Genomic DNA, 23,510 nt, shown 5'->3' on the forward strand with positions numbered 1-23,510 from the left:
GGGAAAGAAAAAATATGTAACTTTCCCTTTGTAGAGGGAAAGTTACTTTCCCTCCATGAGAAAAGGGAATGACATTCCCTTCTCTCATTTTAATGTGATTACAATTGGAAGCACATTACATTACCTTTTTACCAACCAAATGCTATTAAGTGATTACAGCCATTTAAATTGCAAGGAATGTTTTCCATTTACACCATACCAAACGCCTCTTAATGGTCAAAACATTTAGGAAGTCTTTATAATAGGACATTTTCTTCAATTTAGTTTTTCTATTTAAAATCATAACATTTTAGTCCATTGATTTTAGGAATTGCTTTAATTTAGTCTTTCTAACATTTTTTGTCTAAATTGACTGTTGCGATACTAACGTCAATGATGACGTGGCGTTGATGTGGGTTTAGGTTGTTGACATGACACTATCATGTCAATGTATAAGGTAGCGTTTGGTATGAGGGAAGTGAGAGCACATTTCCTGCAATGTGTCCAATTAAATTACATTGTAGTGTTTGTTTTGTAACAAACCACTGCAATGTTAGATTGCAATGCAATCACATTACAACCAATGAATGTAATGTTATTGCAGTTCAAAACCAATGTAATCAGATTGCATTACAGTCTACAATGTTTTTAAAAATATTTTTACCTTTTAACTTTGTTACTTTATTAAAAATATTTTATAATGTTATAATTTGTTTTTTTAATATAGATTTTGAGGATATCTTTTTATTATTCTCAATAGTCATGGTGGCTGTCAATAAAATTTATATTGTCTTTTAAAGAAAAAAGAAATTATAGTAAAATATATAATATAGAAAATTATATTAAGAAATAAAAATAAAATATATAAGATTATAATAAAAAAAAATAATGACATTAAAAATATATTTAAGAGATGATATTATATAAAAATTAATAATAAAAAATTTAACTATATTAAACTTGCATTTTAATAAATATGGGTAATTTTGAAAATTATATTGCATTACGTGGCATGTCAAGAGATTGTCACATGGCACATCAAGTGGCTGACACATGGTACTCTTATTCTAGAAAAATTAATGTGCTCTTATTGAGATTTAAACTTAAGACCTCTAGCAAATATACCGACGTCTTTACCATTAAGCCTAAACTTTAACATCTAATAATATTTTGCTTGTGTTTCTTTTATTCTTTTCTTGCCTTTTTTTTTCTTATTTTTTTCTCTCTTTCTCCAAATCTATGTTGTTTTAGAGTCTTTTTACACTCTTAAAAACCCTAGCTATAAAAACTCTTTGGAGCCTTTTTCTCCAAAAAAAAAAGCTCCAAAACAATGTAATTTTGGGGAAAGAAAGGAAAAAAGTAAGAAAGAAAAAGAGAAGAAACGAAGAAAATAAACACAAGCAAAATATAGTTATAAGTAAGGCTTAAGTGTGGTGGTAAAGACTTTGGTATAGTTGCAAGAGGCTTTGGGTTTCAACCTTAGAAAGAGCACATCATCTCTTTAAGAATAAAAGTGTCACATCAGCAACCTAAACCCACTTCATACGCCATGTCAGTATTTGGTGCCATATCAATGTTGACATCAATACCGTAACAGTTAATTTAGATGAAAAATTTTAGAGCGACTAAATTGAAACAATTCTCAAAATCAAGAAACTAAAATGTTGCGATTTTTAATAGAGGGACTAAATTGAAAAAAATACCATAATATAGGGACTTCTCAAATATTTTAACCAAACATTAATCAACTATGTTAATAACTCAAAAAAAAGCCTCTTGGTTACCATGTGAATAACCTAGTTGATTCATGTTCTCACCATGTCATGGCTGTCATTTAAAAACAGTTATAGAGGGTTTTCTTGCAAATTTAACCCAAAAAACAGCAGACATTCAAGTTATTTATCTGATACTACTTTGGTTTAAGATAAAAAAACAAGTAAAGAGCTATGAATTGATGAAAACTGCCTTGAAATTTTTCATTATGATATAAGGTTTTATGGTACAAATGATGATCTGATAAGTATACAAATCATGATTACAGGATATACATATGAGATTGAATCTTAGATAGGGCTTTGAACTGTTCAGCTTGATGTTCCTCTTCTCTTCTTGGATCAAGTCTTTCCATCAACATTTTAATAACTGACTGCAATTGAGATTGGTTCAATGACACTGGCAGTCGAGGAATGGATTCCAATAAGTTTAGCCCCAGGAACCATCAACTAAGTACATGTGTAAAAGAATGTTGGTTTGAATATGTTGTCCCATTACCTTTAAACTAATCTAGTTTAAATTATTGTTGTACCTTGTCAGTCTTTTATCTCATAATTTTCTTTTAATTTTTTTATTAACAATCATATTTATAGAAAGCAATTTTCAATATATCAAACCAAACACATTCTCAGCATGTGTATATTCTATGCCTAAAAGGGTGAAACGAAAATTCAACATGCTATTAACAATAGAAAAGAGAGTCACGTACGATGGACTAAGAGGCATGGTTGCTTTACTGGGACAGAATTTCTTTCATTCTTTCGAAGTCACCAAGAATGGCCACCTCCCCATCTTTACTTTAGCTTTTTGGAGCTTTTGAGTGATCACTTTGCCCTTTTCCTTTGACATATTAAGCCACTTTCCGACCATATCTAGATAACTTTAAATTTGTGGTCGTCAACTTTCTAGCTACTACTCTTTGGTTTCATTTTCAAAGACTAGTAGTACTTGACAATTAATTCCATTAAGTATATATATAAGGGTTTAATTTATTTTTCACATAATTATGAGTTGTAATTAATTTAATTATTTTATTTGTTTAGAAAAGAGGATTTGATTTAAACAATGGGATATATGTACTTAATCACTGAACCAAATGCTTAAGTTGACGACTAGGATTCAACATCTGGTAAGGAAAGGAAATGAAATAATAAAAAAAACTTTTTAAAAAAATTCGGTATAATATTTTAAAAAATCATTAAATTAGTGAAAAATTTAAATATATATTTATATTTTTATTACATTCAATTAAATACTTATATTTTTATTTTGAACCAAATGAGTCTTTATATTTTTTTTAGAGTCAAATAACTCTTTATAACTAATGATTGACTTAATTAAAATACTATTTATTATTCTATATCATGCAACGGTGATGTAACATGTTAACATATCATAATTATTCATGATATGTTATATTGATATATTATAATTGATAATAACGTGACATTTAATGTGATATGAGGTATTTTTCATCATTCACATTAATGTCATGTTCATAGTATGTGAATATAAAATGACAATAGATATTTTGACTAATGAAAGTTAGTTAATAATTAGTTATAAGAACATATTTGATTCAAAATAAAAATTTAAAGATTTAATTGAACGTAATAAAAGAATTAAAATTTATTTAATTTTTTTTAAATAATACAGAGATTTTCTTTTAACATTACACCTATAAAGTCTGGTATAGATGGTAATAAGTAAATAGTGATAAATTGTAAACGGAGATCAGCTCCAGTTCGGAATACAAATGTAATTGAGAGTTCTGATGGAGGTGCATAATCACGTCCGACCCACTGAATTATTTCATCAATCAATCATTTGAACGCCCAGTTTGGTCACACGTCACACAATTAAGACTATGACCAAATCTCTATCCACGGAGACTGCTATAAGAAGATTTTTCAAGTGTCAACTCATTTTGGAACTTGTGATGTATAGTGGGCTTGCCCACTCCCATGTGCCTAAGCCCACTCTCATGGGCCATAAGACAAGTGATTTTTTAAGCTATTGCCTTATCTTAGGCTATCCACAACCATCATGACATCAATAAAAATTCTTTTATTTAGTGAAATTATATATATATATATATATATCTAAAATTTATAAATAATTTCTTGACAATTAAGTCATTTATTAAATAAAAAGAAATTTCAGTTTTTTACATTAATGAAATTTAAAAATTAATCTAATAAAATTATTATTTCAATTAACTCAATCACATATTTATTTACATATGTTAAATAAATACAACATAAACTAGCTCAATCAAATAATTTTGTAAAAAATTATTTATTTTATTTATATTCACATAAACAATAATAAGAGCAAGTTTTTTTTTGGTCAATCAAAAAAGATATTCCATTGTTTATCCAGTATATTACACGAAGAACATATAGTTTGTTGTTGGACAACTTGGGTAACAAAATGAGGAGTTCTATCCCCTCTATGTTCCCTCCTGTTTTACTAACAGTAACGAGGAGCTGAAGGTCCAACCTTGTTAAGAATGTGTACTAAAGAGGATGGGATTGCTTCAACTCAGTTGATAGGGCTAGCTACCCAGTCGCCACCTTATTGGCTTTCCTATGCACACAGCTTAGTTCTATACCTTTAAAATTTGTAAGCCATGCGTTGATGTTTGTCACATGTGGTAAAATTCTCCAATCTGAGCACTGTTGACTCGTCTTCAAATTCTTGTAAAATACTTATGAATCTGTTTCCATTTTGATGTTGTGCATAGGATAACTAACTTAATACCTTTTTATGCTACTATCGCTTCTACTTCCAAGCTTCAATTTGCATTTCTTAGTGGACATTATCCTTGCACACTACCCCTGTTGTCCCTTACTCTAATTACATATAGCAGCCTTTGGAGGATCTCTTTTAAAAGCACCATATTTGTTTATCTTGACCCATCTTTCATTTGGTCTTTTCCACTTAGCATGCCCTTGTGTTTACTCTTCTATATTTATCTTCCTTCCTTTATTATTTCCGCCTTATTTCTACGGTAGCTCCTTGGATTCTCTTATTGTTGTCATCACACCTGGACTCTTTCTTTTCACAAAAACCTCTTTCCTGGTATTCAAAATGTTCCAACGTGTAAAAGCAATGGCTAGAGATAACTTTACTTTGTCCTTTCCAGTTGAATTCTTCATATCCGGAACCTCTAGCAGCCGTCTATCAAAGGTTGTTGCCACCCTATGATCCACTTTGTAGCATAATCCATTTCTAAATTGTCGGAGTATTTTCAAAATAAAAAAATTATTTTTTCAAATGAAAAGTTATTTTTTCATATTGTGTCTTATAGAATGAGTCATTATCTTTTCACAAGATAATTATTGAAATAATACATTTATTTAAAATTATATCTTGTAAAAAGTAAAGGTGTCTTTTAGACAAAAAAATACGTTGATAAAAGGGATGTGTTTTTAAAAAGAAACACTTGCAAATCTATATAAATGATTTGCTACCAACTATTTTAACACACAAAAAACAAATAAAATAAGAGCAGACACATTAAAGAGATAGAAGTGTTATGTTTTGAAGATAAATATAAATACTTAAGTTCTTATTATCTATCAAAGGAATCCAAATGTGAAATCTCACTTCGAGTAAGAAGATAAATTAAGAAATCCTTAGGTGAGCATATAGATTATACATTTTGAATATCAAATTTAGTTTTAACCTTCAAAAGAATACATTTACACTTTTGATTGTTTGCCACTTTTGAAGCAAAAAATTTTCTAAGTCTTAAAAATGTCAAAATATGTGATTTTCATAGAACAATCTTTTGAAAATAAAAAAATGACGGTAATGATTGTACTATAACAATCTTTTTTTTAGAAGGGTTCTATTAAAATCACACAAATTTCTAAGTTTGCTTCAAAAGTGGCAAACAACCAAAAGTGTAAATGAATTCTTTTAAAGGTTAAAACTAAGTTTAATATTCAAAATATGTAATCTATACGCTCACCTAAGGATTTCCTAACTTATCCTCTTACTCAAGGTGAGATTTCACATCAAATTCCTTTTAATTTACTTACTGTAGAAAGTAAGCTTTAAGGTCAAACAACTTTACAAACCCTCGGGTGTATCTAACAGTCTACTATTGTAAAATGCAAGAAAAGATTAGACGTTGGCTTCATTGTATCCCTATTTGCATTATTCCTCTTTGCATACTTAGTGGTGAGGTCGAAATAAGTCTTAAAGATAACATTTATTGAAAAGCTTGTCTTGAAGTTAATTTTGCTTATTTCTTGAATTCCATCTAAATCCCATTTGCACCAACAATTTTAAGACTTATCTTTCGTGTGATTGAAATTTAAAATAACTTCACTAAAAGAGATGGCTACCAACATAGTCAAGCTAGATTGCCTTAAAGAAGAATCTATGAATGAGAATCATTTGTGGCAAAATGGGCTTCATTGAATTATAAGATAAGTTTTCTTTCCTTACTTGATACGAATGATATTATATGTAATATGCATAATAAATGCATATTGGTTGGAAAGAAGTGTTTGGTCACATCCATAGATGATCATTTCATTATGAACAAATTTGATGAGCTTGAAAGCATGTTTAATAGCTTTAGGTAATATAATCTTATCATGAATAAAGCTATTGTAGTGTCTTTTATAATTGATAAACTTCCCCTTCTCATGGAAAGACACTAAGAAAACTCTAAAATATAAGAAAGAAGAAATGTCTCTTGAAGACCTTAGTAATCATCTTTGAATACAAAAAGATTATTGCAAACAAGAAGAAGTTTATCAAGATGAAAGAAAAGGATTCTAATGGAAAGAATCTTGAGACTTCATGTGATGGAACACAAACAATCAAACAAGTCAGTTTCGTACAATAAAAGAAAAAATTTTGTTGATATGAATGACAAAATTCATAAGATTAAAAGGAACAAAAAGGGTTCATATTTCCATTGTAACAAATTTAGACACTTCAAGGTGAAATGTAGACTTTTAAAATACAAAACACAAGGTGTGAACAACAACAAGTTTGTTGTTATGATTTCCAAGGTCAATCTTTTCTAAGATAGTGGAGAATGGTGGATTGACGCTAATGCAACTAAACATGTATGTAAGGACAAGAGTTTCTTCAAGTCATTGGAAGCGATTAATGATGAAATTGTGTTGTATATGGGAAATTCTTCCACTACAAAAGTGAAAGGAAAAGGCACCACAGAACTCATATTTACTTTTGGAAAAGTACTTGTACTAAATAATATTTATTATGTACTGAAAGTTAAAAAGAACCTTGTGTTAGGTGGCTTGTTGAATAAATATGGTTTCAAATTAGCATTTAACGTGGATAAATTCATTATTACAAAAGGTGGACAATACGTGGGAAGTGGATACTTAAGTGAAGACTTGTTCAAGCTTACTATTAATAAGAATGCTACTAGTTCTACTCATATTGATGTCTCATTTAATGTTCATGATAGTAAAGTAGCATTTTCTAATCTATGACATAATAGATTAGGTCATGTCCATTATAGAAGAATATATAATATGGCTAAATTAGAGTTGATAGCTAATATTGATGGAAATAATGATATGTGCCAGACATGCATGGTTACTTAAATCACAAGAAGCTCATTTCCTAAGGTAGAAAAAAACTCCAAATTGCTTGCATTAATACATTTCGATGTTTGTGACATGCATAGTACTCCATCTATTGGTGAAAAGAAATGCTTTGTAACATTCATAAATTACTTTTTTAGATATTGCTATGTTTACATATCGCATGCTATAAATATAAAGAAATGGAGAAGTTTAGAATCTATGAAAATGAAATTGAATTGTATAGTGAATTGCTTATCAAAAGCTTGCGAAATGATAGAAGAGGTGAATATTATGATTCCAAGTATTTCGAGTCCACTGGTGTTACTCATGAGATTATCGCTCCATACGCACTAGAACAAAATGGCGTAGTGGAATGTAAAAATCGAGTTCTTATGAAAATAATCGAATGCTTTACTTTCTAATTTGGGTTTGGGAAAAAGGATTTTGGGTTTGCCATATATTAAATAGAATCTCAAACAAAAGGAGTAAAATTACTCCTTGTGAGCTATAGAAAGGAAGAAACTAAACCTTAATTGTTTAAGATTTTGAGAATGTCAAGCCATAGTAAAAATTCCGTAACCAAAAATAAAAAATTGGATGAAAAAAAATTTGAATGTATATTCATAAGATATGTTAAACATTATAAAGCATATCGTGTGATGGTGATAGAGCCCAATAAGTCATATTCCATTAATACGATCATAGAATCAAGAGACACTATTTTTATGAAATAAGGTTCAATTCAATTCTAAGACCCAAAAACTAGTAATGGAAAATAATAAATTTTCAAAAAATGGTGAGAACACTATTGAGCTTCAAAGAAGCAAAAGAATTAGAAAAGCAAAGATATATGGATTCGATTTCCTCATGTACTTAGTAGAAGGTACAAGAGAAAAAATATGTAAATACTTATCTTATTGCTTTAATGTAGAAAGTGAAAGTGATCCTAAAACTTATGAAGAAGCAATGAGGTCTCGAGATGTTTTCTATTGGAGAGAAAAAAAAATAAAAAGAAAGAAGTCAATTACAATATAAAGGAAAGCAAGAAATCCTCATTTTTAAACCCACCAATTACCATTGAAAATTAAGAAACCAGATCATATAAATCAAAACTTGCCAAACACTTTAATTACAGAACGTGATAACAAGCAAGACAACTACACAAGACAGGAGAAATACAAAATAACAATACCAAAAATCCAAGACAGAAGTAAATAATAAATAACACTAACGAAAATAAAAGGAAAACATCAAGGGGTATGGCTGCAACTTCCCATTCTAGATCTTTCCAGCATTCTTACTTGCCACTTTTGTTTTTGACATGCATGTAGCTATAATCGAACAAACAGATTAGGTTCTCATTTTTCTCAGCATGGACTTGCCCAAGCCTAAAGAATAAGAAGACATGTGGATTATAATTATCAGAGAATTGGAGAAATGTCATTAGTACATCATTAGTAGTCCTATAATTAGTCACAAAAATAAAATGTAAGCCGTAACCATGATTTTGATGGTTACTAAGTCATTCCAAGTTGCCATACCAAGTGAATCGAGATTGCAAGCCAAAATTTTGAATATTCATCAATTCATAAGGTGTCTTTTTATTCTATAACATAAGAAATATCAGAAATTGCAATTCATGTCAGACAGTCTTGCATGATAATTAAAGAGGGTTAGCCTTAAACAGTAGATCAGGTGTATAACACTAATGTACCAATTATTCAGTATTAAAGTTCTGTATAAAGAGTATTATTAGTCTCCTATGTCACTTATGTGCAACAGAGCAAGCAAAACTTCATAAATCCTAGTTTCAAAGTGTGTTTTCCTAGCTTGACAAATCATCGACATATTCCTCCTACAGTTCTCTTAATTGGTTCTCGCTGATCACACTCTTCTGCGTGTATTAGAAACTAAAAAAGCTGAAGTATTTAATAAAACATTTTTTAGAGGGTCAAATTATTCAACATGAAGCTTCATTTATAAACTCAGCCACCCTCACATCCTAATTTATAACAGCTTCCTCATTCACAATCTTTATCAGTAGGCCCTGTTGCACACCCATCAATCTCACCAAGCAGAAAACCCAAAGATAGGAGGCCTTGAGCTCAAGTTCAAATGTTTTAAATTTTTTGAACTCTTGAGCTCAATTGGCAACTCTGTTATACCTGTCCTTGATAGATCAAGTAATTCAAGAGAAACCAATTTTGAAATTCCCTTTGGCAATTTTCTTAAACCCCTATTGTCTGACAAGTTCAGAACTCTGAGAGTAGACATAAATTGCAAGAAGTCATCCCCAATTACCTGCAAATCATTTTTGTTGAGAAATAAAGTTTGAAGAGTTGGGCATGTAGGTGTTGATGATAGTTCTTTAATTCCATTTTGCATCAAGGAAATTCTTCTTACACCTTGCCATGTTTCAACCTCTGGCACAGCCTCTAATCCAACACCTGCTCGAACAAAAAATCTATTTTCGCTTGCTTCATACTGGTGTACAATCCGTAATGTCGTGTCACGGATCACATCATGCATCTTTACAAATTTTTTTCCGTCTTCGTTTAATAAACAAGCATCAACAAGAACACCAATAATGTTGTATCCTTGCATTCGAGCACTGCTTATGCTATCAAATTCATCCAAAAGCCCCTCACAAAACCAATAATCTATTAATGTTGCTTTGGAAATAGAATAATCTTGAGGATACAGACTACAATACAAGAGGCAAGACCTCACTGAGTTGGAAGGCAAGCTGTCATAACTGAATTTTAAAAGAGGAAACGGCCCTTCTCCCAATCTTGCAAATTTATGCGGAGATCTCCTTAATACCTCAAGTGCGTATCTCCATTCGTGGGGTGACTTCTTGTAAGCCATGGCTCGACCAATTGTAATTAGTGCAAGAGGCAGCCCACCACACTCCGCAGCCACCTCTTTAGCCAGCATTCGAATTAATGGATCGTTATTGAGGGTTTCTTCTCCAACCTTCTCTTGAAGCAATTTCCAAGCTTGATCCATTGCTTAGCACTCCACTTTGATAGTCTTTTGAGCTTCCATCTGCTTACATACCTCTAAACTACGAGTAGTAAAAACTACTTTTGATCCATTTTCTTGGGTCGGCAAAGGTATCCTTATTTCGCTCAAATCCAACAGTCCCATAGATCATCTAACAATAGCACATACTTTTTTCCTTCCAGAACTGTGGAGGTATCTAAAGCTTTCTCGCCAGGATCTTTATTCTCCCATGAGTACTCACTTGAAAGGCCTATCCTTTCACCAATTTGTTTCTGAACCTTTTCGACAGAGGGATCGTGAGACACCCACACCCAAATTACAATATCATAACTAATCGTGTCCACCCTGTTGTTAATTTGTTTCAAGATTATGGTTTTACCTATGCCACCCATCCCATATAAACCAATAATTCCTACTTCTGTTCCCTCAAGTAAGCTCCAGATCTTAAACAATGTTGATTCCAAGCCCACTGTGGGCTCAGGTCTTATTGAAGATACAGGTTGATTAAAGGCCACCTCATCAAAAACTCTTTCACCCTTCAGATCAACTATTTGTTCAAGTTTTGCAACCACTTGTTGACCAAACTTGTAGCTAGACCTGCAATTCTTGGAAAAATAGCCTGCAAAGCATAGCTTTTGAACTTCTTGAGGACCATCTTTGATCTATTCCTCAGCTTCTGCTACCATAGTTTCTGCCTTTGAAAGCCAGAGTTGAACTTCGTCGAGCACCTCTCCTCCTTGACTTTTTTCACGTTTAACCCTCCACTTGACATCAAGATTTAAACTTCTCAATTCCTGTAGCGCAGCACTTAGAGCTATTAGATTTTCTTCAAGCTTCCATGTATAATTAGCTTGTCCAGCAATGCAGTCCCAGCAATGAGAAACTGCGGGCTCTACCGAGGCTGAGGTTGAGCACAAATTGCCCATGTTTTTTATAAACAAAGAAGAAAATGAGACTGCAATTTTGAGAGAGGAATCATGAGAGATCATGCGGGAGATGGGTATTCATTGGAAAGTGTTTCAGGGTAAAGGCAGTTTATGCAAAATTTATGAGCTTGCGAGATTTATCGAATATTTTGTTTATAAATTATTAAGTAAATAAAAATTTTATTTATAAATTCAAAACATATCTTCTTCTTCGTTAACGTGAAATTTACGACAATTACACTTGGATTGCGTTCACGCACTTCTGATGCATGCCTAGGATCACGCCATGTAACCAAAATTTCCCTTAGCTTTGATTCTAACCTGTGGAAGAACAAGACACCCTACGTATTGTTACCCAAGGACTACTGTATACGTATTCATCATCACATTACAAATTTTGTTATCTAAATGGTATCAAACTTTTTTCTTATTTTTATAATTTTTTATTATCAAATTAATTAATTTATTAGTATTTTATCTATCATAAAAATATTTTTGTTATTTAAAGATTTAAAACCTATCCCATCAATTTTTTTTTAAATCAAAACCTGTCACCGTTGTTACCTGTTAGGAGGTCTACAGAAATGCTCCAAAACGGAGCGCACAGCAGCACTTCCCGAATGATGTGTTGGAGTCGGTGTTTATTAAAATTCAAAATCTTGTCACCCACTTACTTTTTTTTTTTTGTATTCTTTTAGGTGTTCATTTTCCTTTAATTTACTTTTGTCTTTGTTTCTAATAAATTGACGCATATGACAATTACGCGTAGTGTTTATGTCAAAATAGTTAATTCAATATGAATAAATTATTTATACATAAAATTTTATCAAAAAAATGTTCACGAAGCATATATTAAAATTTAGCATCCTTGATATGTTCATGAAATATATATTAAAATTTAAGATAAATTACCCTAACGTTTTTAAATTTTGATTAAAATTATATGAACATCTATCAGTTTGAGAAATAAACACTTCATCTCAAAAGAATGTTTGTTGCAGAACACATAAATCCAACTATTGATCAACTTGACGTGATAATATTTTTTGAATTTTTTATCTTTAAATATGTCAAAAATTACAACACTATATAAACTTTTATTTTTCATTTTTAATTTTCTTTCTTTCTTTAAAAAGAATCTTACCTTCTTCTGCCACCAGATCCACTCGGAACTAGCGTGCTCCCTGCTAATGGAGCTCCCGTGCTCCTCGAGATCCCTTCGAAAAGGGCCAAGTCTAATGCTCAAGATCGGGCTAGATCTGAAGCTCCAAATAGTGCCAAATCTAGAGTTTCAGATCACGCCAGGTCTGGCGCTCTTCGGCATGGATGAGTGCCAAATCTAGCCATGAGATGATTAGCATGCATAAGGGAGTGCTGCCAACTGGTCAATGTTTGAAAAAAGAGAAAAGTTTAGAGAAAGAGGAAAAGATATTTTAATCTTTTCATTTTTTCCATTAATGGTTTTAAGATTTTTGAGACAGAGTGTCTATTTTTCAAATTAATGAACTTTCGTATAATTTTAATCAAAATTTAAAAATATTTGAATATTTTACCCTAAAATTTAGCATCTAGCTAAATTGAGAACAATTGTTTTTTCTCTTTAATTTATTGACATAGGCAAGGTGTTGAAGAAAACATACTTTTCTTAAATTATTCAAACTATTCTATTTGAAAACAAACTCTGTCATCAATAATGTAACGAAAATAATTAATTAAATCAAGTTGGGAGAAAAAGTTAAAAGAGAAAGCAAAGAAAGAAAAGGAGCTATCAAGCACTAGAATAGAAAGTCAATATTCTTAGTGCCTGTTTGGTCTGATTTATTTTTAACTTATCTACTTCTTAAAAGTAGAAGTTGGGTCAAATACTGTTTTGTAAGAAGCTTTTAAAAAAAAATAGTTTTTTTTAAAACAAAATTAAAAAAAAGTTTTAAAAAAGCTCCTAATAGGAGCTTTCTTTTCTCTTTTTTTTTTTTTTTAAAACATGTTAACTTTTTAAAAGAGTTATTTTTTATCCAAAAAGATCCTCTCTAAAAAAAATCCCTTCCTCTCTCCCTATTGATCTCCCTCTCCTCTGTCCCTTTCTGAAATTTGATTCCTCTTCTAAGGGTTTTTTTGTTCTTACAAAAATTAAGAAAAAAAGAGACAAAAAATTCAAAACTGCATTAAAGGTATTATTTCTTTTTTTTTACTATTTTGTTTTGCATTTTATTTTCTATTGTTCTTTTTTTTTGGGTTTTGAAAACTCTATTTATTGTTTGATATTTCTCAGTTTATTGTTTGATATGAGAATTATGTGATGTTTATTTTTTATTAATTTCTTTCTAGTGTATATAATATTTGTTGATTATGATTGAAATAATTAGTCAAATAGGTCAATGGTTGTTGAGATACATTGGTTGAAAATTAAAAAGTAAATATTTGCACTCATTTGTACTAACTCAGTTTTGAAGAAATTTTTTCTTTTAGGTACAACAATAGGTGGTACTATAAGAAAATTGAAATAGACTTTAATTCCTTTCGCAACAAGAATTGCAAAATCCCTAAACTTCTTAGCAATAAATTCCACATTTGAGTTAACAGTACCCAATAGATGATGTGGCATTTCTCGACAAAACAAATAACCCATTAAGAAAATCAATAAAATTTGCCTAAAATAATAAGAAAAAATAAAAAAACCAAAACCTTTCTGTTCATGGAGGAGAATTTCATTGTTAAGGACATCAAGACCTTGATAGACTTGCATGGAATTAGCATTGATGATTTCAATAAGAAAATGGGTTGCCAAATCAATAACTAAAGTGATTTTCCTGACCCGGTTGGACCCATTATTAATACTCTTCTTCCTTTTTGGGTTATGTTCCTTGTATCTAATATCAGTTTTGTACAGCTCCAAAAATCATAAATTCCAAGCTAATTTTTAAAAAATGACAACAAATATTTTTTTATATTTTTCTTTAATCTTTCAACAATTCATAATATTATAAGGGAAATTATATTTTTTTCACACTCAAATTTTTTTATTTGATTCAATTTTTTTCTCCTGATTTATTAGATATCCTTTATAGCAAGTTTAATCAAAATTAGAGTTTATATAAGTTGTTTTGCCAACAGCTTATCTACAAAAAAAAAAAAAGCTTATAAAAAGTAAATTTACTAAATAACTTTAGCTTAATTTTAAAAGCTATTATTTTTTATAAGAGTTTTATAATATTTTTTAAGCTAAAAAAAAAAAAAACCAAGCCAAACATGCTTTTAATCTAAATCATGTGATTGCAAACAAGGAAAGTAGCTTCTTTCTCCTTCCTTCAACGCTTCTTATAAGAAGAACGCTTCTTATAAGAAGAGGGGCAGCTATCATCAAATCACCATGATCTGGTTAGATTCTTTTCTTTCGTAGCACTTACAAAAGAGTTTGTACAACATAAAAAAAACTGAGAAAATTAATTATGGGGATCATTGGAGTTTAATAAAATTGATTATGCATCTATTATTCGTCCAAAATATTTTATTTTTGCCATACATGTAATAGAGAGTATGAATATTACAAACACATTTTTAGGTGTTTGTTTTATTCCATACAAGGACTTTAAAAGCTTATGCACATTCCCTTCTTTCTTAGCTAACAACATTATACCTTAATGTATATTAAAATGTCAATTAACACATCAAGGTATGTGTTCACATTAGCATCATTGTGTCTGTATTGCACAATAGAAATGTAATATCAAAGATATTGAATATTTATTTTGCACCATTATATCTTCGATGATAAAATAAGAATGCAGTATATACCAAGATATTATATTTACATATTGGCACCATTGTACCTTCATGTATAATAGGAGTGTCACATACCCACACCTAGTATCTTTCATCAAATGAACCTTGATGGTATATGGTCATTATTATACTTTAATGTATAATAAGAATGCTACATACCTTCTTATTAGATAGACCTTGATGGTTTGTCTTTTATCACAACTCAATATGCTTTTTTTTAGGATCTTTATCCTTTTCATCTTGGTTGCAACAATCTTATTCTATTTAAAGATGATTACCAAAATCCTTGAGAGGCATCTACTCTTTCTTATATCTTAGAAATTTCTTACTGTCTTTCCATGAGGAGAAGTTTATCAAATACAACAATAACCTCATCCATATCAAGATCATATATGAATATAACAAAATCTCTTTTTCAAACCAACATACGTTTTTCATGCATTTCACATTTAATATCATGCATATCTAGTAAGGAAAGAAAACTTATCTTATAATCCAATGAGGAATCATTCTACCATTTTCCTTGTCAACATCAACTCAGTCCAATTTCACAAAAATTAAAAGCCAATTCCCTTAGTGTTTCACTTGTAGCAGTCATTGCTGAAACTAAATAAAACCTTAAGATTGTTGGAATACAAAATTGGAAAATCAAGAAATGGCTTCAAGGCATATAACAATGTCACTTTTCGTAAGGTTTTATTTTCTCTCATTTATAGTGTGTAAAAGAGTTATTGATGTATAAACCTCAAAAATACAATGAAGACTAGTGATTGACTATGTTTTGCACTGACAAAATCGATTCACTGAGTATCCGCCGGTGTATCACAATATTACTTAACTTCTATATGATTTCTTTACAACAAAATGATGTATCACAATATTACTTAACTTCTATAAGATTTCTTTACAACAAAATGATATAGAAGAAATCTAGACAATATTGAGAAAGGAAAGAAAGATTTTTGTTTTTTCTATTCTATGTCTTCTTTTGTCCTAGAAGAAAGTCTATTTCTAGGTATCAAATTTAATTAATTTTCAAGTCACTAATTAACATCATGATTTGATACGCTTCTCTGACCCTTTCTTTACTCTAAAAATTTAATCAAAATTTGCACTATATTCGTCTACACTATAAATTTAATCCCATTACCTATAAATATTTGAAAATTTTCGATCTTCCGTCTTTAACTTAAAATAATATTGCTACACCCGAACATTTGACTTATTGATTAAAAACAAAGTTTAAATCCCCTTTCTTTCAATTATAAAATAAAAATCTTAAAATAATATTGAAGATGGTCTCAACTCTCAAGTCTCAATCTTAAAATTTAAAAGCAAAAATGTACATAGGTACAAAAATGTACCGTAATAGTCATCAGTGATAGATAGGACTTTGGAAGAAACATTACATCAAACACTAAAAGCAGCAAACTATTATCACTCAAAAGCAGCAAGCTATAGTACAACATTAGGTTTGGAGGAAATGAAAAATAAAAGATAGAAAAATAGATGGAAAACATTACTTTCTAAGCAGGATGGAAACAAGGACGAAAAGCATTTTGAGTGGATTCATTCTCCCATTCTAGATCTTTCCACCACTGTTGGTTTCCTTTAATGCTGATTTTTTTTCCACTGTCAGAGTTGAACGGAAGCTTGTTCAGTTTTGAGCAGCTGATCACCACGACTTCTGTCAAACATGGGAAAGGTAGGGCTTCCCCGCATATGCTTTCCAATTTTGGTAGCGTATTCAGCCAAAGAGTTTGGAGCTTATCAAATCGCTTAGAGTCAAGGTCTCCAACCACATTTGCAACTTCACTCAGTTTGTGCTTGCTCATTATTTTTTCCATTTCTTGACAAAACGCTACCGTGAGAGACTTTAGATTTGGAGCTAGGATAAGCCAGGTCGTGTCCTTCAAGTTGTGGCCGAATGAGATTTCGACCGTCCCCAGTTTGTCAAAGCGAGGAGTATTGGTTGGAATTTGTATCCTGATCACCTCTTTCATTATTTCACAGTTGCATACATTTAGGCTCTCTAGCTTCATATTTGCTAAAGAAATAACATTCAATTCCTCTGACTCACTAAGAGTGTGTAGCCATAGCTCTACCATGCATCCTCGTAAGTTGTGGGAGCTCAAAAATCTTTCAAGAGCAGAAATGCTTCCTATGTGAGTACTCAGCATATTGAAATCTTGCAAACGCCGCAGTTCCTCTATTAGACCTTCATTACCACCATTCAGGACATTGCCTTTTTCGGTTTCATCCAGACAACTACTATCACTCTCGTTTATTCTGAACACTTGAAGCTTTGAGAAACTACGTATAAGTTTTTGTGGTATTCTTTCCATTTTCTTTATGTTCTTCAAATCCAAGAGTTTCAATTTTGATAAGATTTCCAGCTTAATTGGCAACTCTCCTAAACCTGTCGATGATAGATCAAGACATTCCAATGAAACCAATTCTGAAATTCCCTCAGGCAATCTTGTTAGATTCCTATTATCTGACAAGTTAAGAACTCTTAGATTACGCATAGACTGGAAGAAGCCACCCTTGATGACCTGCAAATCATTGCTGTTGAGAAATAGAGTTTCAATTTTGGGGCAACGAGGGATGAATGATAGATTTTTAATTTCATTTTGCATCAATGACATTCTTCTCATATCTTTCCAATTTCCAACCTTGGGTGCTTCAGTCAATTGGAGCCCTGCTTGTACAAGAAATCTCTTGCCTGCTGCTTCACGCCCGCATGCTATCCACAGTGCCATGTCACGTATCACATCATGCAACTTCACGTAATCGTCTTTCTCATCTTGTTGAAACAAATTGGCACTAACGAGTTGTTCAATAACGTAGTGCCCTCGCGTTAGAGCATCGTTTATGCTCTCAAACATATCCAAAAGTCCCTCACCAAACCAATAATTGATTAAGCTGGACTTCAAAATAGGCGACCCCTCAGGAAACAAAGAAGAGTACAAGAAGCAAGATTTCATTCTATCGCGAAGCAAGGTTTCGTAACTGTCGCTTAAAACAGAATATAGTTTTCTTATTTCCACAAATTTATGTGCAGAGTTCTTTAATACCTTTTTAGCAAAGTCCCATGATTCGCGCCTCGTCTTGCCCGTCATGGCTCCACCAATTATATCTAGGGCAAGAGGCAGTCCACCACATTCTGCAGCCACGCTTTTAGCGACCTCTCAAACTTCAGGATCGCTATTCGTGAAGGTAACCTTCTGCTGAAACAATGTCCAAGCTTCAGGCTCTCCCAAACACTTTACTTCAATTATCCGCTGGGCTCGCATTGCCCGACATACGTGTGACAAACGGGTAGTCAAAACTACTTTAGACCCATTTTCCGGACTCGGGTTAGGTATCCCTACATCCTTCAAATTCACCAATTTCCACACATCGTCTAACAACAAAACAAACTTCCTTTGACTCCAGATTCTGTAGATATCTTGAGCCATTTCACCACCCACTTTTTTCTTCCACGGCTCATCTGAAGGACGTATCTTCTCACAAATCTTTTCTTGAACAGTGTCACTTCTAGACGACTCCACCCAAATTACAACATCATAACGAATTGGCGGATCGCACAACATGTTGTTAATTTCGGTCAAGAGAGTCGTCTTGCCGACTCCTCCCAACCCATATAAACCAATAATGCCCACATTATTATCTTCCAGTGAGCTCCGGACGAGGGACAATGTCGATCCCAAGCCCACTGTGGGCTCAGAAGGTCTTCTTTCCACTTTGGATGCGGATTCCTTCTCACCAATCTTGTCAAAATATCCTTCATTCAACAGAACACCTATTTCTTTAAGTTCTCTAGCCACTTGTTTACCAAACTTGTAGCTAGACTTGCAATCCTTGGAAAAGCATCCCGCAAGACGTAATTTCTCAATTTCTCCAGAGGCACGATCTATCAATTTCTCAGCTTTTTCTATCGTTTTTTCCGGTCTTGTAAGCCAAAGTTTAACTTCGTTGGATGGCTTAATAAGCTGTTGTTCAGCTCTTGCAACGCTGTCGTTCACGTCGCCCTTTCGCGCTTCCAGGTTCACCCGTGCCCGAGTTAGAGCTTTATGATTTCGTTTCAGCTTACATGTATAACAAGCTTGTCCAACAATACAATCCCGGCAATCAGAGATTATAGTGTCTATTCCGATTTGGAAAGTGCACAGACTGCCCATGATGAGATGAGGTGTTTGATTGACTAACAAAGAAGAATCAGATGGGGGCTTTGAGCGATATGTTGACTCTGATTTGATGAAATTATGAGTCATAAGGAGGAAAGGATATACCAGTCATGGGAAAGTGGTAAAGCAAGGGTTTTGTGTGTATTTACTAAAAGGCAACTTTTAACAGAAAAGAGACAAAAAAAAAAGAGAAAATTGTGAAAAAGAGACCTCGTGATAAGGTGATTTTAGAAATAACGATCCATATAAAGTTATCTGTTTTTAGTCAAAAATAAGTATGAGTAGACCAAAATACCCTTAAAAACATCGTTTCAAATAAATGCTCAGCTGTTTGAGCTATCTACCTCTCGCTAGAGAGAAAATAGAAAAAATAAAATAAATGTGCGCAGCTTTTTGGGCTCGATCATCTTTCTCTCTCAACTCTCTGAACTGTCTCAACTCTGGCAAGTCTCTGTTGAGCACCATTGTCATCGGGCTGTGGTCTATCTCTCGGCATCTGGCTATGTTGTCGTAGATTAACAAACCCTATAACAGAGATGACATCAAGGTACTTGTTATTGGGTTTATTTATGCAACAAACTTAAATTTCTAAAACATTTGGTGTAAATTAGAAGATGAAATGGAAACATTGCCCAGAGTTGTTACACGCCATGCATGTATAACAAGTATTAGAGTTATTTTTGCGTGTCATGGCTTTTCGTGGCGTGTTGTGGGTTAACTAGTTTTTTGGGTTATTAGCGTGTCACGGCTGTTCCTGGCGTGTCGTGGGTTAATTGAATTTATGGGTTTTTGGAGTGTCACAACTATTCTTGGCGTGTAGTGGGTTAACTGGTTTTTTGGGTTTTTAGCATGTCACGGCTGTTGGTGTAACGAGTGAGTAATTACAGTGATTGCCGTGTCACGAGAGTGATGCATGGCTTGTCATGATACTGATGCATGGCATGTCACGACATTTGACTTGATATGCATGGCGTGTTACAACATTTGACGTTATATGCATGGCGTGTAACAACACGACAAACAAATTTTTGATCACGACATGCATTGTGTAAAATGATTGACAATTATTTTTTTTTTCACAATTTCAGTGGGGTTTCAATTGTGCGACTTGTGATAAGACACGGTGGTCAGTAGGTGGATGGCAGTTACAAGGGCAGTGAGTCACGAATGCGGGGGGTTATGAGTGATTTGTCGTTTGTGGGCTTGATGAAGCTGATTGAAGATGTTGTTGGGGTAAACTCAGAAATTGACGAGATTGAGTTACATGCACTGATCAGTATACCCGGAGAGCTATCATGGCCAATTATCAAGGACAATGAGGATGTTGCATTAATTTTGTTGGAACAGAGGAATGTTTCGGTTGTGTATGTCAGCATTAAGGGACGTCAAACAAATGTTATGTCACATGAAGAAGTTGGACAACATGGTAATCAGCTCAATCAAAATGAGATTTACAATGCTTCACATATACCACAGCATTCTGTCCGTAACCCACAATAATGGCAATTGAGGTATGCATAAGAGTTTGTGCAGCCCGGTAGACAGACGACATTCACAGAACAGTTGGCTGCACAATTCCGATCAGGATGTGCATCAAACTAATTTCTTGCTTCTTTTGAACAAATGTAACGATTGGGTGAAACTGTAGAGTGTGTAATGTCATTGTTAAATGAGAATACGACCATTGAGGACAACAATATGAGGTTGGAGGGTGACATTGCGACGCTGGAGGATAATACTGCATTTGATGAGGGAAATGAGGATTTGTTCGCTGCCGGTGAAGATAGATTGGACGACACTTCAGATGATGGGCTTGAACAATGGCCAGATGACAGTTCAGACGATGACTGCCTTTATGACAGTGACATTCCAATTTACAATAATGTTGAAGGCAAAACGAAACCTGTTGGAGGTGTTGATGTAGGAGATGTTCAATGTGATGACCCCATATACAATAACCCCATCGCTGGTGAGAACGAGATTCGTTCTCTTGATACATTGCTTAATCATAGTGATTAGGAAAGGGGAAATGTAGGGATATGTTGTACGTGGGTAATTGTAGGTGTAGAAAGGTTCTCCTTCTAAACAATTTTCACTGAGGAGTCGATATGTGCCGAAGATCGCTTATACAAAGGAAGAATGTTTTCGTCGAAGGTTGAGTTGAAATGAGCTTTGAACATGTTGGTTATAAAAGAAAAGTTTGCGATAAGAGTAAAAAGGTCATGTAAAGCTCGTTATGAGGTTGGTTGCAAGGACAAGGCATGCAAGTTCAGTGTTCGTGCAACGAAGTTACCTGATAGAGGAGAATATTGGCAAGTTCGGACATTCCACAAAGTACACACCTGTACCGTTGATGGTTTGCAAGGGCGGTTTGCAACTACGAGTGTGAAGATGATTGGTGAACTTATGTCACACAAGCTTCGGACTAATGGAGTAGCATTGAGACCTAATGACATAATTTGTGAAATAAGGGTTCAGTGGGGATTGGAATGCTTGTATGGTAAGGCTTGGCAAGCGAAAGAGTATGCGGAGAGGCTTGTCTTCGGTCCACCGGAGGAGTCATTTCAACTACTACCATCGTATTTTTATATGTTGGAACAAGAAAATCCTGGTACAGTGATTGCAGTGGCTACTGACGAGGAAGAGAGATTCAAATATTGTTTCTGGTCATACAGAGCTTGTATTCGAGGGTTTAGGGATGCAATGCGTCCTACGGTTGCAATTGATGCGACACATCTCAAAGGCAGGTTCAAAGGTGTTCTGTTTGTCGCTGTATGCAAAGATGCAAACGAGTGCGTATATCTAGTTGCGTTTGGCATCTGCCATGTTAAGGACGAAGACTCGTGGATGTGGTTTCTTAGCAAGCTACGTGATACGATTGGTTGTCCTGAAAACATTATGTTCATTTTTTATCAGCATCTCGGCATTAAGAAAGCAATTCAAAATGCATACCCAGAAGCGCACCATGGTTTATGCGGTTACCACTTTAAAAAAAACTTTAAAAATAAGTTCAAGCACGACGATGTTTGTATGTTTTTCACCCCTGCTTGAGATTGCTATAAGGTGGCCGATTTTAACAGACATATGAACCAGATACAACAAATTCACCCGGGAGCCCACGCGAACCTTAGAGAATAGGGCCTGAGAAATGGGCACTTGCATGTTCACTTGTAAAGCGATACCAAATGATGGCATCCAACATTGCGAAATGTTTTAACTCACGCTTGAAGCATGCAAGACAAATGCCGATCACTGTTTTGATCGAGTTCATCATAGACATGTTCCAGCGTTGGTTCCATGACCGATACAAGGAGGCTATCAAGGTGAGCACGCCCCTCAGCCCTTGGGTTGCCAGGTAGTTGAAGAAAAGGTTCAATGATGCACAGTGCTTTCTAGTTAAGCCTATCAATCGAGTGGAGTTCGAAGTTAAAGACGAAAAGATGGACAGACTTGTAAACTTGTCCAGGAAGACGTTCATGTTGTGAGTTCCAAACAGATTTACTGCCATGCAGCCATGCCATTACAGCAATAAGGTCAGAATATCTTTATTTCTTATTTGAACCGTAATTGACATATCATTTACATTGTGCTTGAAGATTGAGTTTATTGTGTTTTTTAGTAAATGCAATCGTGAAGCCATTAAATCCTGCGTTGACTACTACAAGACAACCGTTTTGGTGGAGGGTTATTTAGGATCCATTAGGCCGATTGGGAATCCTAGTGAGTGGGACATCCCCCTTCATGTGAAACAAATTATCGTCTTGCCCCCATCTTGACAAGGCCAAGCGGGAAGACCTAGGAGGAGAAAGATTCCATCCGCTGGTGAAGGCAGTCGAGCACGAAGATGTTCGCAATGCAAGAGGTATGGGCATAATAGACAAAACTGCCCATCCCCATTTGCAGTTCCATCCACAAATCCGGCACCATCTCAAAGTCAATCGATACCTCCACAACTGCCTCAAGCCAAAGCATGTTCAAGTTGCAGACAAACCGATCACACATGCAACAATTGTCCAATACGAAGGACAATGTCTGAAAATGTAGGGTGTGTTGTGGATGAAGACAGCTTGTCCGCCTAACTAAATGTGTTTGAAAATTGTAGTTGATTTTGTTTTGCTTTACGGATTTAGGTGCTAAAGGTTATGACACGCCATGCATAACAAGTTAAACTTTGTGACACGCCATGCATAACAAGCAAAAGGTTATGACACGCCATGCATAACAAGTTAAACGTTGTGACATGCCATGCATAACAAGCAAAAGGTTATGACACG

The 23,510-nt window shown here is 33.6% G+C and overlaps 2 pseudogenes; both read right to left on the minus strand.

The window, feature by feature from the left end:
- On the minus strand, window positions 9,402–11,266 carry LOC18595259 (annotated as a pseudogene).
- On the minus strand, window positions 16,573–19,323 carry LOC18595261 (annotated as a pseudogene).

This window comes from Theobroma cacao, chromosome 6, assembly GCF_000208745.1.
Source record: "Theobroma cacao cultivar B97-61/B2 chromosome 6, Criollo_cocoa_genome_V2, whole genome shotgun sequence".
NCBI lineage: Eukaryota > Viridiplantae > Streptophyta > Magnoliopsida > Malvales > Malvaceae > Theobroma > Theobroma cacao.